The sequence below is a fragment of the Lygodium microphyllum genome, chromosome 3, assembly GCF_053477565.2.
Source record: "Lygodium microphyllum isolate KBCC chromosome 3, Lygodium_microphyllum_v1.1.10, whole genome shotgun sequence".
NCBI classification, from domain to species: Eukaryota; Viridiplantae; Streptophyta; class Polypodiopsida; order Schizaeales; family Lygodiaceae; genus Lygodium; species Lygodium microphyllum.
The window spans coordinates 137550749-137576598 of record NC_141137.1 but is presented as its reverse complement, the minus strand read 5'-3'; the positions used below and the strand labels follow the sequence as shown (position 1 = coordinate 137576598).

The 25850-nt window shown below is 40.9% G+C and overlaps 1 pseudogene; it reads right to left on the bottom strand.

The window, feature by feature from the left end:
• Nucleotides 1-621: 621 nt before the first annotated feature.
• LOC148038941 (uncharacterized) overlaps nt 622-25850 on the bottom strand; it is a 69636-nt pseudogene continuing 44407 nt past the window's right edge.

The window sequence follows — 25850 nt, the reverse complement described above, 5'->3', positions numbered from 1 at the left end:
TCTAAATCCTCTTTGCTGCGCCAATTCAGGTGCAATTTGGTTAACTGCTGCCACTGGAGATGCTGTTTGCTGCCTTGCATTCCCTACAACTGGATTATACCAGCATTCTCTAGCCTCATGGCCCACTTTCTGACAAATGGTACATGACTTTACACTTCTAGAAGTTGTCAATACTCCCATCTCCAATAGTTGCTTCTTAATTTTCTTTTCCAACCTTTTTTCCAAGGCCGTTTTTTCCTCTTTCTCTTTCCCCTTCTTGCTATCCTTAGAAGAGGTTTTATCTTTCCTGGATTTCTTTTTGTATCTCTTCTGTCTCCGCTTACTTCGATCATCATCTGAGTCACTTGATTCGGTTTCTGACTCAGAGCCTAATGAAGTATCTTCCTCCTCACTACTATCCTCTGAATCAGAACCATGAGAGTCAGAGTCTGAAGAGTCATGCTTACTCTTATTCTTGGATCTACTCTTACCAAGTCTCTTTTCCACCCGCTGGGCTGCTTCAACCAGCCGATCTATACTATTATTGTTTCCAATTTCTGCATTAGCAATTGCTGCTACAATAGCTTTGTCCAAACCCTTAACAAAATAAGAGTATTGTAACTCCATAGAAGGTCTATCTTCCTAATTCAACCTGTTTAATAGATTTTTAAATTTCTGTGCATAATCTTGCACTAACATTGTCTTCTGCTTGATCTGCTTCAACCTTTTCAACACATCAGTAGCTGTCTTATGCTTTCTAAACCTACTTAAGAAAGCGGTTTTAAGGTCACCATATGTTGTAAAGTATCCAGCATCATAAGTACTATACCAATCCATAGCCTCACCCTTGAAAGTTGTCGCAAACTGCTGTAATTTGACTTGATCCCCAAACATATTGTTGAAGCCACTGGCCACCCACCTTGTCTCAAACTGAGTGACATGACAATCCGGGTCTTCTTTCTTCTTTCCTGAGAATTTAGATGCCCTAACCTTAGGGTTAAGTGGTGGATTGGGATTCATAGTTTGAAACTTCTTCTTCTTTAATGGGGGCAAGGGATCAAAAGTTAAAGACTTCCTAGCAGTACCCACTTGTCTCCTCAATAGGACTGCACTTCCTAACACCAAATGCTGTAATTGCTATGTTGCACGATCCGGAGGAGTTGAAAGAACTTGCAAGTTAGGTACTCCTTTTGCTTCATCAGGAGAGCTTGAGGGACATTCGTATCAACATCCTGGAACTCCTCTCCAAAAGATGGAAACTCCTCCTCATCTAGGGTGTCAATTCCTCCTGCTTCCCGGCTGTCATTCTGCACTAACTCCCTCTGTCGTCCTGCCAATAACTCCCGTAATTCTCTGGATTTGCTTCGGGTTAGAATAACATTTGATCGGTATGGGTAATTCTCTGACATATATGCAGAAATGCAAAGTTAAACCTTTAATCTGCATCATGTTGCTTGAAGCAATATACCACTGCCCCAAGAAGCAACTAGATTTTCAGATATATATCATCAAAGAAAAGTACTTCGACTATGGTTTAGCATCCAGAAATAGAGAACCACATAAAAAGAGTTGAATTGTCTTGATTCTGGTTCTTCTTCTTCATGCAGAAAAATTCTGCTTCACACAGAAAATTGTTGCTTCATGCAGCAACTTCGAACATTTGGGCTTAACCTTCATCGTTTTGAATAATGTTTTGACACAGAGGTTCCAAGAAGGCAATGGCAGGATCGCCAAAGTGTTGCTGCCCTTTCTATGCAGAATACATAAAAGAACAAAGAATACTTCATGAAGCAGATACCTAATCTCACACCCAAAAATCATAGAAACTTAGAACTAACCATATGAAAGCATAGATACACTATATTTAGCACTACTAATCAGAAAACAGAGAATGAATCACACAAGACATGCTACAAACAAGATCAAGACTCCAGCCATGACGGCGCCAACTGCCAGATGCTCTTCATAATTAGGTAGAAACATCATACACCAGGCGTAAACATCATAAGTGATCAGATAGACAATAAGAACACACAAAATGCCTCATTAGGTCACGTTTTTGCAACTGCCCCAAAACTGCACTTCATGAGGCAGTGAACTTCATAAGACATATAAAGGCTGCTTCACATAGGAAATAGTAATAACTAAGGTAATACACCATTCTAAGGGTAAATGTAGTGTCAAGCCAACGGCTAACAGTACCCGCCACTGCACATTGCAGGTGGCGAGTGCCCTTCACAGTCACATTCTTTACTCTTTTAGTGATAGTTTGAATAAAGAAAGGCCCCGCCACACATTGTGGTTGTTTGAGTTCCGACTTTTGAGTCTTGCTCTCTCTTGCTCTTGCTTTCCATCCACCATAGCTCTCACTGCCAAGCTTCTTTCTCTTGGGTTCTACTTCCTTTTCACGTTGCTTTTGATAACCCTACGAGCTGTTTTTAGAGATCGTCTTTCTATCACGAGATATTTTAAAAATAGATTCACCATGTCTATTTTAAGAAAAATAGCTTTTTAAACTCTACTCTTAACTTGTGGTCATACAACCACCTTGAGCCATAGATGAGGAGAGTTCATTAGATTGCCTTGGGCCTCAACCTTAAGATTGAATTCCATACAAAAGCTTGTGTCATCTTAGACCTTAGAAAGAGAAAATCACTTCTTTCCTCACTTCTAGAGGATCATATCTCTCGTCTTTCTTAGTGAGAAATTTACCTCTCTCGTCTTTCTTAATGAAAGACCTTAAAACATTGACTTCTAAGGGAGAGGATGACCCCAATGAATGCAATGCTCATTGCACACAAGTAAACGTTCCCCGGCATCCCCGGATGCACATATAAATACATATACACAATGCTAATGCACTTTCTTTTCTTAGAACTCAATCCATCTTCATTTATGTGTAACTCCTTGGTTCTTGTGTACACTCTTACACTTGGCAGACACCTCTTTCCCCCTTCATAACTTGTACTGCATGTATCAAATATCCTCGTCACAGTGCTCTGATCACCCCATTGAGTGATGCACTAGGAATACTAGTCTCATGGCCATGCTAGATCATCATCAACACTTAAAGAAAAGTGAGTTATTAATTTATTGACATAAATTTATTAAATAGAGAATGTGTAATATGGAATTGATTTAGTGATAGATCCTGTTGCAAAAAAGGCAGTCTAGCCTTTTCAACCTGTATCTATTGTTAACACGCCTTTGCAAACTAGCAAATCGAAATGAAGGATGCTTAGCAAGCCCTCCTACCAAGTGCAAGCTTTGCAAGTTGTCACATTTGTAGTGTTTAAATTTCAACTCCTTTGGGGTGTCATGGATATTTTGGGCATCAAAGGACATCTAAAAACTTTTACCATAACACAATTAGAGGTGAAACCCATTAGAATTCGGAAGGTATCATGGATACATAGATACAAAAAAATTTGATACATACATGTACAGATAAAGTTTGTGTACACAATGTATAGATAAAAGGCATGTAATTTTTATCGTTAGAGTCTTCAGAAAGAGAGTACAAGTTTTTAAAATAGCTCCAAAGGTACTAGCCAATTGCACTTGAAGCTCTAAAGCTCTTTTTTGTGTTTGAGGAGATTTTGAGGCTAATGCCTCCTCATCATAAACAAGCATGTAACTACTATTTGCATCTCTATTTAATACAATCATTGCATTATAAAATATATGTAGTTAAAGTTTTCCTACACATTGCAGGCCTCCCCCATAATTTGAAAATCTTAGAGAAGAAAATCCCTATTACATGAGTTGAAGGAGTTAACATTTTCTTTTGTCTTTCTCAACTTTTAGGATATGATTTTCTTATATCAAACTTATGAACTCAAATCCAATATATTACTACCCTTCACATAGAGATATGATATCATGAGAGAGAGAGAGAGAGAGAGAGAGAGAGAGAGAGAGAGAGAGAGAGAGAGAGAGAGAGAGAGAGAGAGAGAGAGAGAGAGAGAGAGAGAGAGAGAGAGAGAGAGAGAGAGAGAGAGAGAGAGAGAGAGAGAGAGAGAGAGAGAGAGAGAGAGAGAGAGAGAGAGAGAGAGAGAGAGAGAGAGAGAGAGGACCATTTCATGTTTTGATAAAAGTTCAATTATAGAGTAGAGATTTTTGAAAGAGAGAAGGATGAAAAAAATGCATTGACAAGTGATAATAAGACCCATTAAGGGATTTTTAGGTGTTACTACATCCATTTCCATGTTAGGGAGAGGTGGCTACATGGCAACCTCTCCTATGCAATCTAGCAATTGTGACAAACAAAGTGTTGAGGATGGCAAATTGTCGATGTAAGCATAGAAAGAAGGGCGAATTGAAGATTTAATGAAGCTTTACTACCTAGCAACAACAAAGAATGATGAAGTCAACATGGACAAGGTAGAAGGAGGTTTGCAAAGCACTCAATGCTTTCTCTAAGAAGAGAAAAAGCCAGATTTCAGACAACAAAAGGTTTCTCATGTGCTAGTGGTGTTTTGCTACATAAGCTTAAACAATAGTATACTAATTTTAGCACTTTGTGGATCTTCTTCTTCTTTCTAGAGCGAGAGTACCTTTCGAAAGCGAGTTTGGGAGGTGGTTCTTGTTGACCTACTCAATGAGACCAATACTCCAACAATATTCTTACTTAGCAAGGGATGCTTTAAAACAAAAACATGACTCGATATTCTAATCAAACAATGGATATAAAGGTGAATTTGTCTACAATTTTTTTTGCTCTCCTTGTTTTTACCCTTCTAATATTGTAACATGCTTATGTTGAGAAATAGACAAATGATGTATGCTCCAAGAAGAGCTGTCATGAATCCCATATGCATAGTGAGGAGAGTGGAACAACTCAAAGTCTATAAAGCATTGTATTTGACTATGAAATGAATAAAATGTCATGATGCTTTGTACCTTCACTTAAGTGTCTTATCATTGTCAATTCTACACAAGATTGTGTTTATGAGTCCAAGCTAATCTATCTTGGAACCTAATTCACTTGTGTAACAATTTGTCTCTACTTGTCCATGTCATTATGAACTTGGTCTTCATCTTTGATCCACCATAGCTTGTGTCATGCTCTAGATCCGCATCCTTGAACATGGTATTAGAGCCTAGTCGAGCATGGCTTAGATTATCTCCATCTCTTCCTAGCTCAGGTTGAGTGTTCGATCTCATCCTCAACTTCATTTGTAATTCTACCTTCAATAAAGCTTCCATGGCAGCCATAGCCAACGGTAACCTATCATCTTGAAGCTTTTATATATCTCTCCAAGGTCTCTTCTAGGAAAACCTTCATGAACTCCAAACAATTCTACTTGGCACATAACAGTCAGACATTGGCCCCCAACCACCCATCATTGCAAAAATTGGACGATGCTATCTGATTTGCTCCGGGTTCCATTCATGCAGTTTGTTCTCCTTCCATGCAGCGCAATTTCTACCGTGATCATGGGGCTTCTGTAGAGCTTGAAGAGAGCTACATTTCCATAAAAAAACTTTTGGAAATGATCCATTGTAGCTCATGAAATCAGTAAAAAACCAGACTTGTGTCTAAACCCTAATCTAGGAAGCCATAGCCAAAGCTTCAAAATTTGACATTCTTCACAGGTTCTTCTCATTGAAGTCATCAACAGTGATTTTAATCACTTAGCAATACTCTCTGAAGTTCATTACTATTTTGGAAGTGCCCAAGCAAGCTCAAAAGCCATCCATGAAGTTTGTGAGAGAGAAAGCAGATCAAGCAACGACTAGTATCCATTAACACTCAACTAGTGTCAATTTGACACTGATTCTCTTGTGTCTCTTGACACATTAAAATACAAGCTTTTACTGGTTAACTGAAGTTTAGCAACATGGCAGAGCTTGAGCAAATAGCTAAATTCAATGGTGAAGGATTTCATGCATGGAAGGAGAAGACCATGTATCACCTGATGCGAAAGGACTTGTGGGACTTGTTTGAAGATGATGCAAGCAAGGGGGAAGATGATGAAGACAATTTCGTTGAAGAAGACCGGCTCAAAACCAAAGAATGGAAGAAAATGAATAACAAGGAAATAGGCATCATTGCCTGGGGACTAATTATGATGTACTAGATCATATATATGGCATTAGAAATGCCAAGATTGTGAGAGAGAAGGAAGGAGTCTCGCTTGAAGCTTTCTTGCTTGCACAATGGGGAAAGACACACAAGGGTGGAGGCTGAAAACAGTTTTCCTCTTCTTAGTTGTGTAAGCCAAAAGAACTCTAGTACAAAGAAATAAAAGAACCCTATATATGGGTCTCAAACCAAACTCAACTAACTAAGGTGGCATACTAACTGAGCCACGAACTAGAGTAGATAAGGATAGCTATCATGTAGCTATTATTCATGGGCGGTGTACCAACCGCGTTTGCAACTGACAAGTCGGTGACATAAATATACAACGGTCACCCTGGCGTATCACGAGTGGAGCTCGATATCTCAACACTCCCCCTCGAGCTCAATCCCAATTCCTGCACACCAAGCAGGTCTCTGAACTTGCGCAGCTTCTCTGCGCCCAATGCCTTCGTGAATATGTCAGCTACCTGATCCTCTGTGCTGACATAAACTAGATCAATAAGACCTAGTAAAACCCTCTCTCGCACATAGTGATAATGCACCTCAATGTGCTTTGTTCTAGCATGATAGACTGGGTTATTTGCTAAGTGTATACTACTCATGTTGTCACAATAAATGACAACTGGTCCATCTATAGACTGATGCATATCATAAAGTAGCTTATGCAACCAAGCTACCTCACATGCAGCCATTGCTGCACCCCTGTACTCAGCCTCTGTGCTCGACAAGGCAACTGTAGGCTGTTTCTTGCTGCTCCAAGTGACTGCAGCACGCCCAAAAGAGAACACATATCCACTGGTAGATCGTCTATCAGAAATACTACCAGCCCAATCAGCATCAGTGTATCCATGCAACTGTATCTGAACCCCAGTCTCATAAAATAGTCCATACTGTAATGTGGACTTCACATACCTGAGTATGTGTCTAGCCGCATCTAAATGTGGTTTCCTTGGAGCCTGCATAAACTGACTTACCAATCCAACAGCATAGCTCAAATCTGGCATGGTAATAGTCATATAAATCAAACTTCCTACTATGCGTCTGTACATAGTAGGGTCTTCTAGAAGCTCACCTGCATCTGTGCTCAGCTTCACATTCTGCTCCAAAGGAACTGAAATAGGCTTACAGCCTGTCATCCCATATTTGGACAGCATGTCCAATCCATACTACCTTTGCAAGAGGTGTATCCCACTTGGTGATCTAATCACCTCAATGCCCAAGAAATACGCAGCTCTCCCAAATCCTTCATCTCAAACTTCTGCTTCAATAGCATTTTCACATGAAGGATATCTTTATCACTGTCACCTGTCATAATCAAATCATCAACATAAATGACAAGTAGCATAATATCTTTCTCTGTTTTTCTCACATAAAGTGAGAAATCTACCTTGAAAATCTGAAAGCCAATAGTGACAAGATACTGTCCTATCTTGTCAGACCATGCTCTAGGTGCTTGCTTCAAGCCATACAAGGCTTTCTTCAACCTGTAAACAAACTCAGGATGAATAGCATGCACATAACCTGGTGGCTGCTCCATATAGACCTCTTCTTGCAAATCACCATGCAAGAAGGCATTCTTTACATCCATCTGATGTAAAGACCATCCCTTTGATGCAGCCATAGCAATGACTGCTCTTACGATTGCCATCCTTGCAACCGGACTAAATGTTTCTTCATAGTCAATGCCATATGTTTGTGCATACCCCTTGACTACTAATCTTGCCTTGTATCTGTTCACAGAACCATCTGCATTGTGCTTCACCTTATAAACCCACTTACAGCCAATTGCATTTTTACCTTTAGGCAAAGGTACCAATTCCCATGTAGCATTTGCTTCCAAGGCATCCATTTCTTCATCCATGGCTTTCTCCCATTTTTCTTTTCCCATGGCTTCCTCAAAAGAAGTGGGTTCTGGTTCCTGTATCACTTTAACCATATATGCATAGTGAATGGCTGTAAATCCATCATATTTCAGCCTATCCACAGGATATCTAGTTCTCGTAGACCTACGCAAAGTAGGTTCACTCCCAGGTGCTCTCAAAACATCCCTGGTCTTCCTTACTCCAGGTGTAACAATAGAAGGAATACCCAACTCATCATCAATGCTCTGTTCTGAGCCACTGGATTCACCATCCACATAAGAGTGACCTGCATTCACATCAAACATGGGCTGATCAACCTTCTCTTTTCCTTTTCGTGATACCTGCATACCACTATCTGCATTACTTTGAGAAGATTCTCCTGATCTCAATCTGCCTATCCATGGCGAAGAATGTGAACCACTGCTAGAGGACGCTCCAGGTCCACTAATATTTTGTGACTGCTGCTGTGAGTTTTGTGCAGCATTACCATTCTGTGCACCTACATCATCAATCACATTTACTGGTTTATACCAGCTACTCATCTCATCAAAAACAACATCTCTGCTCACTGTAAACTTACGAGTAGAAGGGTTATAGCATCTATACCCTTTTTGCTGCAGAGAGTAACCAATAAAGATGCACTTCTCAGCTTTTGGATCCAACTTGGATCTCAACTCATCTGGCACATGTACATAGGCAATGCAACAAAAAATTTTCAAATGAGAAATATCTGGTTTCCTACCAGTATACCTCTCCTCTAGAGTCATTCCATGTATTGCTGCAGTGGGAGTCCTGTTCATTATGTAGACTGCTGTAGCAACTGCTTCAGCCCAATAAAAATCTGGCAAGTCTTTTTCATTGAGCATGGCACGAGATACCTCTCCAATATGCCTGTTTTTTCTTTCTGCAATTCCATTTTGTTGTGGGGTATGACTGCATGAATATTGCTGCTTTATGCCATGCTCCTGCAGGAACCTTGCAAACTCATTTGAGAGGTACTCTCCCCCTCCATCTGAACTTAGGCATTTTATCTGCAAGCCTGTTTCTTTTTCAACCATAGCTTTAAGAGTTTTGAAATGCCCAAAAACTTCACTTTTCTTTTTCATAAAATACACCCAAACTTTTCTGCTATAGTCATCAATAAAACTGACAAAATAATGACAGCCTCCAAGAGATGCAGCTTTAGTTGTCCACACATCAGAGTGGATTAATTCCAATGGCTTCTTACTCTCTTGAACATGTCTAGGAAATGGTTTCCTTGCCTGTTTTCCAAACTGACAGGCTTCACATACCTTATGCATTTCTGCAACCTTGAATTTCGGCAAACCTGCAACAATATTTTGAGCCTGCATTGATTTAAGTCGCTGTACATTAACATGACCAATGCGTTTATGCCAGATATCAATATCTGCGACTACACCGGTCCCATGTGCAAACATTGCTGCACTCAATTTAGACATGTCTGCATCTAATGTAAACATTCTGCCCTTCTTCTTTCCTTTTGCTATCAAGCAACCTTTATTTTTCATATCCTCAACAAAGCATCCATGAGGATTAAATCTGACCTGCAAGCCCTGCTCAACCATTTGACCAACAGAAACCAGATTCTTGGTGATATTCGGGACATGAAATACATTGGACATGTATTTCTTTTTCCCATCCTGCATAGACAAAGGAATTTTTCCAATCTGCACAATAGGATGTGCAGTATCATCACCAGTCTCCACAAATCCTGGTTTTTCCATTTTCCTTGCATCCTCCATCCATTCTACATGACCTGTCATATGGTTTGATGCACCTGAGTCAACATACCATACATCGTTGCTTTCTTCTGCACTTGTCACAGAATTGTTCATGTGCTGCACCATAAACAGATGCTCATTTCTGTCATCACCCTGTTTACTAGAGGATGCATAATTTCCTTGTTGCAGTTTTCCATTCATGATGTCATTCTGCTTTGTATAGCAGTCTTTAGCCATATGACCCATTTTACCACAGTAGTAGCATTCAACATTACTGTTTGCATTTTGGCCTCTTTGCCATCCACCACGACCACTTTGGCTCCCCTTGCCTCTAGAGTTACCACGTCCTCCTCCATAGGACTGGTTTTCTTGAGTTTACTGCATATTCTGATTTCTACCACGGCCTCCATATCGGCCTCCTCTACCTCTGCCTCTACCTCTTCCAGCATTTGAGTAGAAGACAACTTCTTTTGAAGTTCCTCCTGAAGAAGATGCACCACCATTTCTTTGCTCCTCAGAAATTAGAAGAGCAATGAGCTCCTCAAAATCAGGAAATCTTTCACGAACTGAAATGGATGTCCGAAACTGTGCATAATCCTTTCCTAGACCATTCAAGGTCACAGAAACTAAATCATCATCTTCCACTGGTGACCCAATGGAAGCAAGTGCATCTGCAATCTTCTTCACCTTCATGTGGTAGTCGTTGATGCTCATATTTTCTCTTTGCACATTGTGCAACTCTTGCTTGAGCTGCATTTTCCTGGCTTGCGTATTTGTGCTATACATTTTTGACAAAGTATCCCATGCCTCCTTTGGCATACTTGCATCCTGAATATGCACAATCATAGAGTCTGAAATGCTGATAGACAGCCAATACATAACTTTCCTGGCTCTCTCATGCCATGCTTTAAATGCCTGCATTTGCTGTTGATTGGGAACATAAGGAAGAACTGGTTCTTCTTCATTTCCTGCAACAAATTCCCAATATCCTTTTCCCATAAGGAAATTCGTCATTCTAAACTTCCATGCTTGGAAGTTATTCTTGTCAAGCTTTTCAGTGACAATCTGTGAAAGAGAATCAGATGCCATTACAGAAGACTGCAAAAAATTCTGTCACTGCAAAAACCACAGCTTTACCCTCACAAGGGAAAACCTGCAAAACTGGCGAAAGTAGTATTTGACCACATAGTCACTTCCTAGTGACGATTTTGCATCAACAGGCAACAGGGATGATTCTGTAACTCCCAATGTCTCTGCGCACAAGCATACAATGCAATTTTTACAGTAACTATTCACCGACCTGTAGAACGGTGGCTGCACAGCATAAAATTGGGCCTTTTCTTGAGTGTGTGCAGAAAACTTCCGCCTCCAAAACAGGCCCTGAAATGGCCTCAAATAAAAAAAACAAGGTCGCCAAGGGCCAAAGCCCTTTCCCGCAGCATATACTGCCCTCTTGCTTCACCGCGAAGGGTGTCTCAACCTGAGACAATGCACTCCTGCACTTTCCGGCTGTGCTACCTGCAGAGATCTGCTCCCAAAACAGAAAATGAAAGCAACACTGCTCCTCTTACCAGAACACCGCGAGCTTGGCTTGCTTTCTTGAGCTCCTTACCACGAACAAGGCTCTGATACCATGTCAAGATTATGGGAGAGAAGGAAGGAGTCTCGCTTGAAGCTTTCTTGCTTGCACAATGGGGGAAGACACACAAGGGTGGAGGCTGAAAACAGTTTTCCTCTTCTTAGTTGTGTAAGCCAAAAGAACTCTAGTACAAAGAAATAGAAGAACCCTATATATGGGTCTCAAACCAAACTCAAGTAACTAAGGTGGCATACTAACTGAGCCACGAACTAGAGTAGATAAGGATAGCTATCATGTAGCTATTATTCATGGGCGGTGTACCAACCGTGTCTGCAACTGACAAGTCGGTGACATAAATACACAACGGTCACCCTGGCGTATCACGAGTGGAGCTCGATATCTCAACAATATATGGCATTAGAAATGCTAGAACCGCTTGGGAGGAACTTGACAGAATGTTTGGTACCCAAGCAAAGAACTCAAAGGTAAAACTCCTCATGTAGTTTTATAAACTAGATATCAAAGACAATGCTTCTATGACCTCGCACATTAACAAGTTCAAGAGCCTAAAAACCTAGCTTGCAACTCTTAAGAAGAATATTGATGAAGATGAAGCAATAGTTGTACTGCTTGCAAGTGTAAACAAGGATCCATATGAGAACCTTGTGTCCACTCTAAGTAATGTTTCGAGTTTCTCACTCAAAGATATCGAGCATTCACTGCTTGATGGAGAAAGCAAATTTAAAAGCAAAGATGTAAAAGAGACCAGCTCAAGGGAAAACCTCTTATACACTAGAGGAGCTACTAGACCTAAAGGAAGAGGTCGAGGATTCAACACCGAATAGAAGTCGGATGACATGTCACTATTGTGGTAAAACTAGCCATATTATCAGTGAATGCTTTCATAAGAAAAGAGCACAGCAGATGCAGAATGACCATCACCAAAGTCAATTTATGAATGAAGAAGAAGAAAAAGATACTTTCGCTACCATCAACAACTCTGGCAAGTTGTTCTAAGGAATTTGTTCCCATAGTGGATCTCGATGTTTCCCTTAGTGGATTTGATTTGGTTTGATTTGATTTGTAAAACCCTTGCCAAAGATGTAAAGTCTCAAGCTTTAACTTGACTAGGCTACCTATGAGCTAGTCTTTCGGGCCATGTTATCATGAAGGGGGGGGCAAAAGCCAGCAAATGTAGGGACTCATCATTTGAGGGGGGTGTTGAGAAATAGACAAATGATGTATACTCCAAGAAGAGCTGTCTTGAATCCCATATGCACAGTGAGGAGAGTGGAACAACTCAAAGTCTATAAAGCATTGTACTTGACTATGAAATGAATAAAATGTCATGATGCTTTGTACCTTCAGTTAAGTGTCTTGTTGTCATTGTCAATTCTACATAAGATTGTGTTTATGAGTCCAAGCTAATCTATCTTGGAACCTAATTCACTTGTGTAACACTTTGTTGTTGGGGGTAAAGGTGCCTCCGCCGTGCCGCCCCGTGTATTACTACACTGACAGTACCCACCACTGCACACTGCAGGTGGCGGGCGCCCGTCACGTCACTTTATTCTTTATTCTTTTAGTGATAGTTTGAATAAAGGAAGGCTCGGTCACACATTGTGACTGTTGGAGTTCCCATTTCTTGTCTCTCTCTTTTTTTGCTCTTGCTCTCCCGCCATAGCTCGCGTGCAAGCTTCTATCCTTCTCACCTTTCAACTGGTATCAGAGCTTGGCATTCTCTTGCTTTCCCGAGCACCTTCCCAGCCTATTGAGGCACCTTCAAGGCATTGATACTGAGGTATTTGATCATTCTTTCAGGGTTTTATTTCAGTCTACAGGTTGCAAATAGCAAGGGCAGCCATGGCTTCAAACCCTTGAAGCTTATTCCCCTCATATTGTGCCTTACACCTATCAAGGCTCAAAGAGGCTTGTCATAGGCCTTTGATAGGCCCTTCTTGAGCCCCCCATTACCCCCTTTTCAACCCATGTGGAGCAGCAGCAAGTTCAGCACCAACTGGGCAGATTGCATCATTTTTTTCCAGGTTGTGAGCACTCATCTACTTCAGCTCCACACTTGGCCATTGCTTCTTGCTCTCTACCTTGATCAAGAGGGCTATAGACTTCATGTTTGATGTCATTCAAGCTTTGGGCATTGGTCTTGATCATTCGGGGCTGATCTCTTCAGATTTGGGACTGTCATAAACTGTCATAACAGGCTGAAAACAGGGCAGCACCATTGGCATTAGCATTTGTTGCTTATACTCCATTCCGGTTGTGCTATTTGATGCCCGTATGCGGTCTACATGATGCCTAGTGCCTTGGGAATGTATGTACATGATTATGCCATGATTTTGGCTTGAAATATTGGCTGATTTGGGACTGTTATTTACTGTTATACAGTGCTGGAAACAGGGCAGCCACACTTGGCATTGGCATTTGATGCTTATACTCTACTCCGGTTACCTTATTTGATGCCCGTATGCGGTCTACTTCCTATCCGGATGTATTGGGGATGTATGCATTTGGTTTGACCATGATTTTGGCTTGAATTCGGGGCTGAAATCTACTGTTTAGAATAGTAAATACATGCCGGAATAACAATGGGCTGAAGGTACTTTACATGCTTTGGCACTTACCTACCGATACCGGATGTATGCTTTGAGCTTTGGCATGATGTCTCTGACATTTGGGGACGACTTGGAGCATATGTATGAGATTATGGGATGCTTTTGAGCTTCGCATTAGCTCCATCTTCACTGGCATTTGGACCGACTTGGCATGCTCGTGGACCGCCTATGCCTCATGTCTCTGCTTGACAGTTAGGCTTTTACATTACATGCTTTGGTTCGTGACATATGCTATTTGGTTCGTGTATGCCATACCGACATTTGGAGCTTGGATTTGGATGTATTTGAGCATTCCCGGCTTACTTGATCACTGATCTTGGTTGCTATTTGGATGTCATTGAGTTGACCGAGAGCTTATTTGGGCTTATGTATTGCTTCATGGTTAATACGACCGGTGCTTCATGTATGTCATGCTCTCTTGGATGCGCTTGATGCATTGACAGGGTCACTTATCACTGGTGCTTTCTCTTGGGTTATTTGAGCTTCTGAGCTCGCTTTGTATGCCTTTTGTGCCAGTGGGAGCATTTTACATGCTTGCTTGACCTTTGACAGTTGCATGCTATTGGAGCACTTACATGTATTTGGAGCAGTTTATGTCTTGAGCAGCTACATACGCATTGAGACTTTGGGATCATACTTTGATCTTTATGGATATGCATTGATGTACTCTTGGTTCACAGGATGCTTATGAGTTGAGTCTCATATTTGGATCTTTCTCTTTGAGCAGACACCTATTTGTGTCAGGTTTTGGCAGTTACAGGAACACTTTGCCTAGAGTGTCTGGGGGTGTGCCTTTCACTGGCAGATGTTATTTTGACATGCTTCGGTGTTGAGCTCATGTTCTTTTCACTGTCATTGGCCTTGCTTATGTCCCTTTCATGCCGGCTTTGGACCTAGCATTGTTTGCTTGACATTGGATCCTATTTTGGGACAGTTTGCTCTCTAGATTGCATACCTACAATTTATTATAGCAAGCAGTTATTGGTGGACTGAGGTGTACTTTTCATGTTGAAATATCCTGATTTGGTGTACTGCACCTAGTACTAAGTGGGCAGCAACTTTTGGCACACTTTGCTCGCCCTTTGGACCCCGTTTTGGTCATTTTTGGGCAGTTTCTGCAGTAAAATAGCAAGCAGTTTTTGGACTGTTTGGGCATTTCCAGCCTGCATAATGGCGTCATCTTCGCATGATAGTGCCATCTTTAACATTACAAAGTTGGATGGTACCAACTATTCTTACTGGAAGAGTCAAATTTGGCAGGTCTTGGTGCAGAAATCTCAGATTAAGCCACTTCAGTTGAGTGGGGAGCAGCCTGAAACTATGGACAATGACGACTGGCTTGAACTTGATGAGCTATGCAAGTCCACGATTGTATTGTCTCTCACTGAACAGGTACATTATAATGTATTTGAGGAAGCACAGAGTGCATGGGATCTATGGAATAAGATAAAAAATCTTTATGATAAGAAAAGTCCGGCAAGTCAGATGTACTGGTTGAAGCAGCTTATGGATCTGCGCGCATGAAGGATAATGCGACTATGTCTGCTCACTTAAGCCAGTTCCATGCTATACTGAAGAACTTGACTTTGCAGGATATCACCTTTGGAGAGGAAGTAACTCCTCTTTTCTTGATTGGGACTCTGAATGAGTCATGGGATGTATTCCGCACTGCCCTATGTGCCTCTAGTGCTACTCTAAAATTGGCAGATGTTGAGAGTGCTCTTCTTCAGGAAGAGGTGAATCGCAAAAACTTGGATGCCTCTCGTGATACTCATGCTTTGACAGTTAGAGGCAGGAATGACAGGTATGACTGTGGTAATGGCCAAGGCCGTGACTCGCAGAAGGGTCGGTCTAAATCTCGTGGTGGCAAGTCGCGTAGTAAGTCGCGTGGGTGCAATGAAAATGTCACTTGTCATCATTGTGGGAAAAAGGGCCATATTAGACCACAGTGTCATGAGTTGTGCAATGAGAAGCGCAAGGATAAGGGGAAAGATAAAGTGCAAGAGAAGTCCTCTGATCGCAGTATAGTACCTACGAAGTCCAGCGTCAAGATTGAGGAAATTAATGTCACATAGACTGAGGAGTCCGATGGTGGTGATGAGTTTATACTTGCAGCTAGTTCTTCTGATGCTTCACACTTGATTGAGACACCTAGTATGTATGCACAGTGCTGGTTATTGGATTCAGGTGCGTCCTTCCATGTGACGCCTTACCGTGAGTGGTTTCACTCTTACCGTACTGTATCTGGATCAGTCAGACTTGGAGATGACAGGTCTCTTGATATTGTGGGCTGTGGAGATATTCAGTTGCAGTTTTCCACTGGCAGTTCCTTTTTGCTAAGGGATGTACATCATGTACCTGCACTTACGTGCAGTCTTATGTCTGCAGGACAGTTGGATGATGCAGGGTTTCATGTCTGTTTTGGGGATTCTGCCTGGAAGATCACCAAAGGCAGACTTGTGCTTGCTAGAGGTGCCAAGGCTGGCAGCCTCTATCCTCTTGTTGTATCTGGGTCTTCTGTAGACCATGTTTTGGTAGTGGGCTCTATCCCACATGTATCACTTTGGCATGCCCGTTTGGGGCATATGTCTTTGAAGGTAATGAAAATGTTATCTAGTTTGCAGTATCTTCCGCCTTTGGATTATGCATGTTTTGACTCGTGTGATCATTGTCTTTATGGTAAGCAGAATAGGTCTACGCATAAGAAATCAGGTAGGCCACGCATGAGTGAGCCCTTGGCATTGGTGCATTCCGATGTTTGTGGGCCTATGCCTTGCATGTCTATGGGTGGCGCGAAGTACTTCGTTACCTTCATTGATGATTTTTCTAGGAAAGTGTGGGCTTATCCCATAAAGCAGAAGTTCGATGTCTTGGCAGTTTTTCAGAGATGGCTTGCTCTTGTTGAGAACCAGACTGGGTATAGGCTGAAATGCCTTAGGACTGACAATGGGGGAGAATATGTCTCACGTGCTTTTGAGCAGTTTTGTGATGACAGGGGTATTAAGCGTTAGTTGACCGCCCCTTACACCCCACCCCAGAATGGTTTGGCTGAGCGCATGAACAGGACTATTCAAGAGCGTGTGCGCTCTATGCTTAGCCATGCAGGCCTACCCCAAATTTTTTGGGCTGAGGTAGTTAGTACGGCAGTGCATGTCATAAACCGATCACCTTCCAGTGGATTGGATTTCCAGGTTGCAGAGGAAGTTTGGGCTGGTAAGCCACCCTCTTATGCGCATCTCCGTGTCTTTGGATGTGAGGCATTCTGCCATGTGCCTAAGGACAAGAGGAGTAAATTGGATCCAAAGAGCATTAAATGCATATTCCTTGGCTATGGTGAGTCAGGAGAGATGGGCTATCGCCTATGGGATCCGCAGGCGCGGAAAATAGTACGCAGCCATGATGTCGTCTTCCATGAAGACAAGATGCACAGGCATCCTGAGAAGGTGGTTGAGATCCGCAGAGTGATCTTTCAGGAGGAACCTAGAGCTCCAGCACAGCCAGTAGTAAAGCCTGTAGCAGTTCCTCCACAGGGCCAGGGTGTTGGACAGGCAGCAGAGCCTGCGGTGAGACGGTCTGCTAGAGACAGACGTCCACCTGACAGATTTCAGCCCTCTATGCATTATGTTTTGGTTACAGATGCAGGAGAGCCTTTCACTTATGATGAGGCTATGCGTAGGGGTGACAGTCACTCCTAGGAGAGGGCTATGCAGTCTGAGATAGACTCCCTGCATAAGAATGAGACTTGGGATTTGGTTGCCTTGCCTAAGGGCAAGAAGGCTTTGCCATGCAAGTGGGTGTACAAGCTGAAAAGTACCCCTAGACACCCCAAGCTGGCATACAAGGCTAGATTGGTAGCAAAGGGTTTTAAGCAAGAACATGGTGTGGACTTTGATGAGGTCTTCTCTCCTGTGGTTAAGATGACCACCCTGCGCTTAGTCTTGGCTTTGGTTGCACAGCTTGACTTAGATCTATATCAGATGGATGTCAAGACGGCTTTTCTACATGGGGACTTGCATGATGAGATCTATATGGATCAGCCTAAGGGCTTTGCAGAACCTGGCAGGGAGCACCTAGTGTGCAAGTTGAAGAAGAGCTTGTATGGCTTGAAGCAGGCACCTAGGGAATGGTATCATAAGTTTGATGCCTTTATGCAGTCACATGGCTATAGCAGGAGTGTTATGGATCCGTGTCTTTACACGAAGAAAGCCCGTGATGGCAGTTTTCTTATCTTGGTACTCTATGTTGATGATATGCTAATAGCAGGGAAAGCTCATGATGAGCTAGATGCTCTTAAATCTCAGCTGAAGAAGAGCTTTGAGATGAAGGATTTGGGATAGGCCTCACATATACTTGGGATGTGCATTAAGAGCGATAGGCATCAGGGGCTTTTGTATCTCTCACAGTGGGAGTACATTCATAAAGTCCCTGAGCGCTTCCGCATGCAGGACGTAAAGCCTATTGGCTGTCCATTACCTTCTTATGTGAAGATATCACATGCCGATTGTCCGCAGATAGATGAGCAGAGGGCTGAGATGGCCAAGATCCCTTATGCTTCAGCCGTGGGTAGTTTGATGTATGCCATGATAGCCACTCGTCTAGATATTGCGCATGCAGTTGGTGTTGTGGCACGCTATATGGCTACACCTGGCAGCAGACATTGGGATGCCGTGAAGGGTATCATGAGGTACCTGCAAGGCACAGTAGATGTGTGTATTTGCTATGGCAGCTAGGATATAGGGGTCGTGGGGTACACTGACTCCGATTATGCAGGACATGCAGATAGTAGGAAGTCCACTTCTGGCTATGTATTCACCTATGCTGGAGGGGCTGTCTCTTGGATGTCCAGGGTACAGAAGTGTACGACTTTGTCTACCACTGAGGCCGAGTATGTTGCAGCCACTGAGGCTTGCAAGGAGGCCATATGGTTAGGGCGTCTAGTTGCTGACCTTGGGATTGATGCTACACCTACACTGCATTCGGATTCTATGAGTGCCATTCAGTTGGCTAAGAATCCGGTCTTCCATGCGAAGACGAAACACATTGAGGTGAGGTATCACTTCATACGTGGTGTCGTGGAGGACAAGTTTGTTGACCTTGTCAAGATCTCCACTGACGAGAATCCTACAGATCTACTCACGAAGAGCCTCACTATTGAACGCTTTGCCTTCCTCAGGAGGTTGATGGGCGTTGGATGAGATGTCTTTTCTTTTTTCTTTTCTCTCTCACTAGGGCAGATTCGCCTTTAAGTGGGAGGTTGTTGGGGGTAAAGGCGCCTCCGTCGTGTCGCCCCGTGTATTACTACACTGACAGTACCCGCCACTGCACACTGCAGGTGGCGGGCGCCCGTCGCGTCACTTTATTCTTTATTCTTTTAGTGACAGTTTGAATAAAGGAAGGCCCGGTCACACATTGTGACTGTTGGAGTTCCCATTTCTTGTCTCTCTCTTTTCTTGCTCTTGCTCTCCCGCCATAGCTCGCGTGCAAGCTTCGATCCTTCTCACCTTTCATTTGTCTCTACTTGTCCATGTCATTATGAACTTGGTCTTCATCTTTGATCCACCATAGCTTGTGTCATGCTCTAGATCCACATCCTTTAACATCTTATTTATTTATTTAAAAGGAAAAATTATAAACACTAAGAGAGGGATTAACTAGCTTGATATGTGCAATCACATGGTTGATTTTGAATAGTTTGGAGAAGGACACTTAAGTTTTTGTTGTTAAGAAATGAAATTTCGAATGGTGAATGTGAATTTTCTACAAAGAAAAAAATCAAATTCAGGTAAGACATCCTAATCATGGATATTAAAAAAGTAGCAATTTTTTTGAAGGTTATTGGACATTTGGTTGGAGTTCGAGGAATGATAAATGTACTTAAAAATAAATGTTTTAAAAGACATGGATCATGTAGAAAGTGGGGTAATTTTACTTATTTATTTAGTGTCAAGCATGGAATAGATAATCTATAACATGTTGCTATTCTAAATCAAGTTTCTTTTCTTTAAAAAGTGATATTTTTTACATCTCACTATATGTTTGTATAGGTTGTTGCAGCCTGCAATAGTTGCAGTCTTTTTTAAAATCATGTCGTGCTCCAAGTTCTAGCCTTCTCTATACTACTGACTATAGCCTCAATGCTAATCTCAAAATTATCTTTGAATGGTTAGCAGGTTTGGATATATTTTTTCATTTTTTAGATAGGTTTTCTTTTGTATTGATGGTGTCCTTTTTCAATATTCAATGTGGGGCCTACATAGATCTTGTCATTTTTTTGCATCTAATGCTATAGATAAAGTGCTTGGTTTTGTCTCTTTGCATTTTTACTTTTGAATTGGTTGGTAGATGTTACTTGGAGTTGGTATTGGATGATGTAGCTATGCTTGAGCTAGTATCAACAATTGTAATAGCTGAGATTAGTGTTCCGATGCCATTTAAACTTTGATATCTTGTTGGTTTACTTGACTCTGCTCTTTTGTAAGAAACATTACTATTGTTAGAGAAAGTCTTTTGTTTTGGGTTAAATATATTGTGAGTTTTAAAGAAGATATATTGTAAGTACTTTCTTGGGAGGGATACAATAGCACTGAATGGATTGCTTTGGGTGCTATGAATTATGTTGTAGACCTCTCTATTAAGTAAGTACATGATCTTTTTTATGGTCAAAGTAGGCTTTTCATGGCTGTGAGTATAGTCATACTTTGCTATTTATTTTTTAGTATTTTGTCTACTTCATCTTTTGTTACTTCTGCTAGGACCTCAAGTGAGATGTTGAATTCATAGTGTAGGATCTAGAATGTGTATGGGAGGATACAATTTATTTTAGTGTCTAATAAGATTGGGGTAACACTTGTTTATGATGGATTGTCATCTATATCTTCATAGTGGAGTTTGAATATGTTAAGTATGTGTTTTAGAAGTCTAGTATATGAGATGCGTTTATATTAGTGGGACTAGATTCTAAGGAAAAAGAAAGTATTGAAGATAATAGCAATGTCTGTACCATTTGTGATTCTGTTCTATTCTTGAGACATGTTTTTATTGAGTATATGCTTGGATGTCTCTATCAAGTTTCAGAGATTGTTGTAGTTTGTGAAGCCCTCAATGTATGACAATGGTCTATAGCCAACAACATTTGCCATTCTCATCTGGTTCGTTATCAAATACCTACATTGTTGTACATCAACAAGATGATGCTCAATTTATTATTGGGTATTCTTGTAGTTTTGAATGTATAGCTTGAACAGTTGCATGCATAGTTTGATGTGGTTAGATGAATTTATATTGTTAGTTTTTTATAGATTATAAATAGTATTGTTTGTGTTATGTGTATCTCATCTAGAGTCATCTTTGCATTTGCATATGTATACTTGTAAAGAAGAGTGGAAAGTAATTGTGTTACATCTAGAGTCATCTTTGCTTTTGTGGATATTGTATACTTGTAAAAAAGAGTGAAAATTTTTGTGCTAGTATATTCAAAAGGATTCTAATACAATTCAATGTGGCTAGATGAATTTATATTGTTAGTTTTTTTAAGATTATAAGTAGCATTGTTTGTGCTATGTGTACCTCATTTAGAGTCATCTTTGCATTTGTAGATGCATACTTGTAAAGAAGAGTGAAAAGTAATTGTATTACATCTAGAGTAATCATTGCTTTTGTGGATATTGTATACTTGTAAAAAAGAGTGAAAATTTTTATGTTAGTATATTCAAAAGGAATCTTAAAAAAGCGATAATCTTTAGAAAAGGAACAATGAATCCTACTTATTGGAAGAAGTCTAGGCAATGTTTTTGGGACGTATGGTGCTATTGTTGGTCTATGTCCAATTCTGCTCAAATGTATTGTTTGTGTGTATGAGTCATAGTATTGTGTATGGTATTGGTGCAAAGGAGGATGAGTCTGGAAGTCCAACTGTATGTAATTTTTTTCTTTCAATTATGTGAGAGAGCATCATATAGACTAATCTAGGCATGAATGTGCTCCTTACACGTAGAAATGCTTTTTAGGTGACTTTAGCTCGAAATTTATGACCATTGATTACATACAAAAGTATTAGTGAAAATAATATTTTTTGGCACCACTTGCTATTTAATGCCTTGCATTGGTGCTTGCTACATTGCAATGTTAGTTGTTGGTTGACATATTGAATCATGACTTGGATTCTAGAGATAATATCATTGTTTAGGGTCAATTTTACATGTGACACCTATAGTATAATTGATGTTCTCTATTATCATCACAATCGCTCCAATTGGTATTTCTTTTATCTCATGGAAGTTCTTATCTTGTAACCAATTTTGCAAAGTTGGCTCTTTAGTTGCGTTTGTTTGAAGTTTGATAGTGTGGATCTCTTCAGATGTGTAATATTTATGTAGAAGCTACTTGTTGTACTTCCAAATGTCTTTCTTATGTATATATATAATTGTTGCTCTAGTCTATGAAATCTAGGATCTCCTTCTCGTCAATGATACACTCATGTAGGCATTGTTCTATCTCTTCCTTGGTTGGATACCAGTGCCTAAACACTTGCACGAATGGTAGAAATGGTAGGTGATGAGCATGTTACTCTTAAGTGTGGAGGGTGTGGTGTTGTGTACATATCCAATATACTGACAAGGTGATGTGATATTTTTGGAAAAACTCAATTTGATGGTTGCAAATCATTGGCATTTGTGCAAGGTTATTGAACAATATTATGACATTTTCGTTAAATGGATTGAGTAGAGAGCCTTAGAAAACACTAACTATCTGGCATACTGTTAAGTCATATGTTATTTGTGTCAACATCAACATCTCATCGATGATGACTATGTTTGTTTCTCTTATTGTGATATATTGCTCATCTATCTCTTTCAATGATACATGCTATTAAGTCATATGTTATTTGTGTCAACATCAACATCTCATCAATGATGACTATGTTTGTTTCTCTTCTTGTGATATATTGCTCATCTATCTCTTTCAATGATACATGCTATTATTGTGCATGCCTTAGTATCTTAAATTGGTAGTGGACTATGGTGGAGAGGCTGGATAGTCTAGCTATGGCTACTCTTGTACTTGCTATTAGCACCAAACTTTTATTCTTAGCAATGAGATTATAATTGTAGTAATGTATTAGGAAGCTTGTCCCATTGCTTGGTGTGTTGCTGATGATGTGTAGGCTAGATGTTACATTGGTGAGTTAATTGTAGATCGTTTATTGTTTTGTTGTTAAAGTACTGTGAGGTATTGTTCTAAACTCTTTTGTCAACTACAACATCTTGGTTTGTGTTGATGCAACACTATTCTAATACTCGATTGATGTTGGAGCTACGGTGAATATTGCTGGGTTGCCTTTAATGAATGGGATTTTTTAGATAATCATATTCTTTAGTTGGTGGGTTGGGTTTGATGTGAGTGAATTCTTTTGCATATACTTAGTAATATACATTTTGAGGTCTTCCTCATTCATGATGAGATCAAGGAGTTGGCACTCTACGTAGTGTGATTGTGTTGTATTTTCATTACTTATCATCTTGTTCTCAAATCTAAATGTTGCACAATAATGTGTTGAAGAAAAAACCTTCATTTTGGTAGCCCAGATAAAAATCAGTGAATCATACTAGTCTTTCGTGATGTTGAATGATGTTTCCATAAGCCTATCATAGATTTCTTCAATATCAGGTGTAGATGTATGAATAGTGACGTTGTAGTTTTTATTGTACTTGTAGAATGTATGGTTGTCTAAGCATGATGGTTGGATGTAGTATAGGTCGATGAGGTGCATGATTATATTCCTATCGTTGTGAGCTTTTGTTGTCGCATGCCAACAAGGGAGATGTTTATGTATTCAATAGTCTTGCTTCTTATTATTTTTAGAATTTGCATGCAGTTCAAGGCTATTTCAATAGCTGATATTAGCTTTGAAAATATTGTGACTAAGACTAGTTTTGTATTGTTTGAATCTATAGAGGCGAGCTCAAGCTCAACCACCAAGACTCACAGACCGCTTATTGTTCAAGCGTTTCAAGCCGAGCACTAACGACTTCCTCTCACATAGTCGACACACTATCTCTCTCTACGAGTGTAGTGAGCTTACCTCCATGCCCGATCAAGTTTCCTTCTCTCTCGAGCACTTCGGTAGCTCCACAATCCAAGTGCAAGCTTCAAACAAGCTCTATCCTCAAGCTCCACGCTCCAAGCTTCATTGCCGTGAGCAAGACAAGAGAAAATAAGAGAAGAGAAGAAGAGAGGAGAAGATGGAGAGCTTCTCCACCACGGTCCCTCACCCTCACACACTCAATCCCTCACACTCCCTCTCTCAAGTACAAGCTCAAGTAAGCAAGAAGAAGAAGAAGCCGAGAGCTACTTTTGGCCACACACAAGAATGAGCTGCTCATTTAGTCTTCAAATTTATATACAAAACCCTAAATTCCTTTTGGGCGGTCATCCCCTTATCCCTTTTTTACATGGCCGGCCATGGCCTAGGCTCTTTTTCCCATTGTCCTGCTATCTTCCCGGCTTCCTTCCTACCATCCATCTACCTTTACAAATTGCACGGGTGAGAGCCCGGGGCACTCTTAAAATAAATCATGGTACACCTTGCTCTATTTTACAAAAGTATTGACTTGCAATTTTTCATATGCACCTTTCTCCTTGATTTAGGACTTTTCTACATTTCTTGTGTTTCCAATTCTTCTTGGCATGCCTTCTCTTCCGTTTCACTTTTGCCTTGGCCTTCTCTTCTGCTTTAGATTTTCTGGATTCTCCATCTTGTTTGTCTAAGGGTTAACATTACCCTCTCCTAGACAAGTGCCAGTCCCATGGCACTCACCATCGTAGGTAGTAGGCTTTGGCATGCACTGAAGACATGGGTGGTAGGGACATTTGTGGTTTGCCGTGGAGGAGTTTTGGTGGTGGTGCGAATGAAGGTCATTGGGGGCACGTTGTTGACTTGGTTGGCTAGTGGTAGGGTTGTTGGAGTTGGTGATAGGGTTATTATTTGTTGGGAATTGCATTGATGGCTGGCACAGGTGTTGGTATTTGGGGATTCTGCACGTGACAATTCTTTGGTGGGCTTGCATGATTATAAAGGATGAGTTTAAAGTTGAGTGTTGATGAAGAGCTGACAGTACTTTCGTTGGAGTCTTCAATACCTGCAATTGAAAAGCTCTCATATGGTCTCTCCCTAAGGGTTAGTGCTAGTATTCTTATCGTGCACAAGACGTAGTTTGATTAGTTTAGGAGACAGGTCGAACTCTAAGCAAGCTAAGAGTATTGTCTTGCACTTGAGGACCCAAACTGTGTATAGATTGTGGTGAGGGTTCAATGGGGTGGAAAAAATTGTCGATGCTGAGGAGAAGTATACTCAAAGACTTCTTAAGACATTATTTGTACTTTTGTCGACATGATGTAGGATAATTGAGCTCATTGACGCCGAGATTAGATTGTGGAGGCCCAGATTAGATTTGATCGGGTGGTGGGGGCCTTCAATGTTGGTGGTGGTTTATCACCATTATTGAGTATACCTAAAAAAAAGAAAAAGGAAGTGCACTACGTGGGGGTGCATCTACCTCATTGTGTAGTGTTGCATGGTGTTTATGCTAGTAAAATTGGGAGTTGGGTCAAACCTCACGAAAGCCTATGGTGTTGTCCCATACTTTAGGACCTAGTTTGTGTACAGGGGAGGTGCTGTGGGTGTCACTTAGGGAGATAGATCTAACCATAGGTGAGAAAAAACTCCCAAGGTGTGTCCTACACTTGATGTGCCCTAAGTGTGAAGTGGGGGGATAGGAATGGCTAGGGGGTTAGCCACAGAGCTGTCGTGACTGACCAAGGCCATCGGACATGCCTAGCTTGAGGACCCCTAAGTGAAGTGTTTGTGGCACTTTGATATACATGGAAAAGCTCATTATTTATTTCCTTTTTCTTTGAGTGGGTCTTTTTTTGTTTTCTCTTTTCTTTTTCTTTTTCTTTTTTTTAATTTTG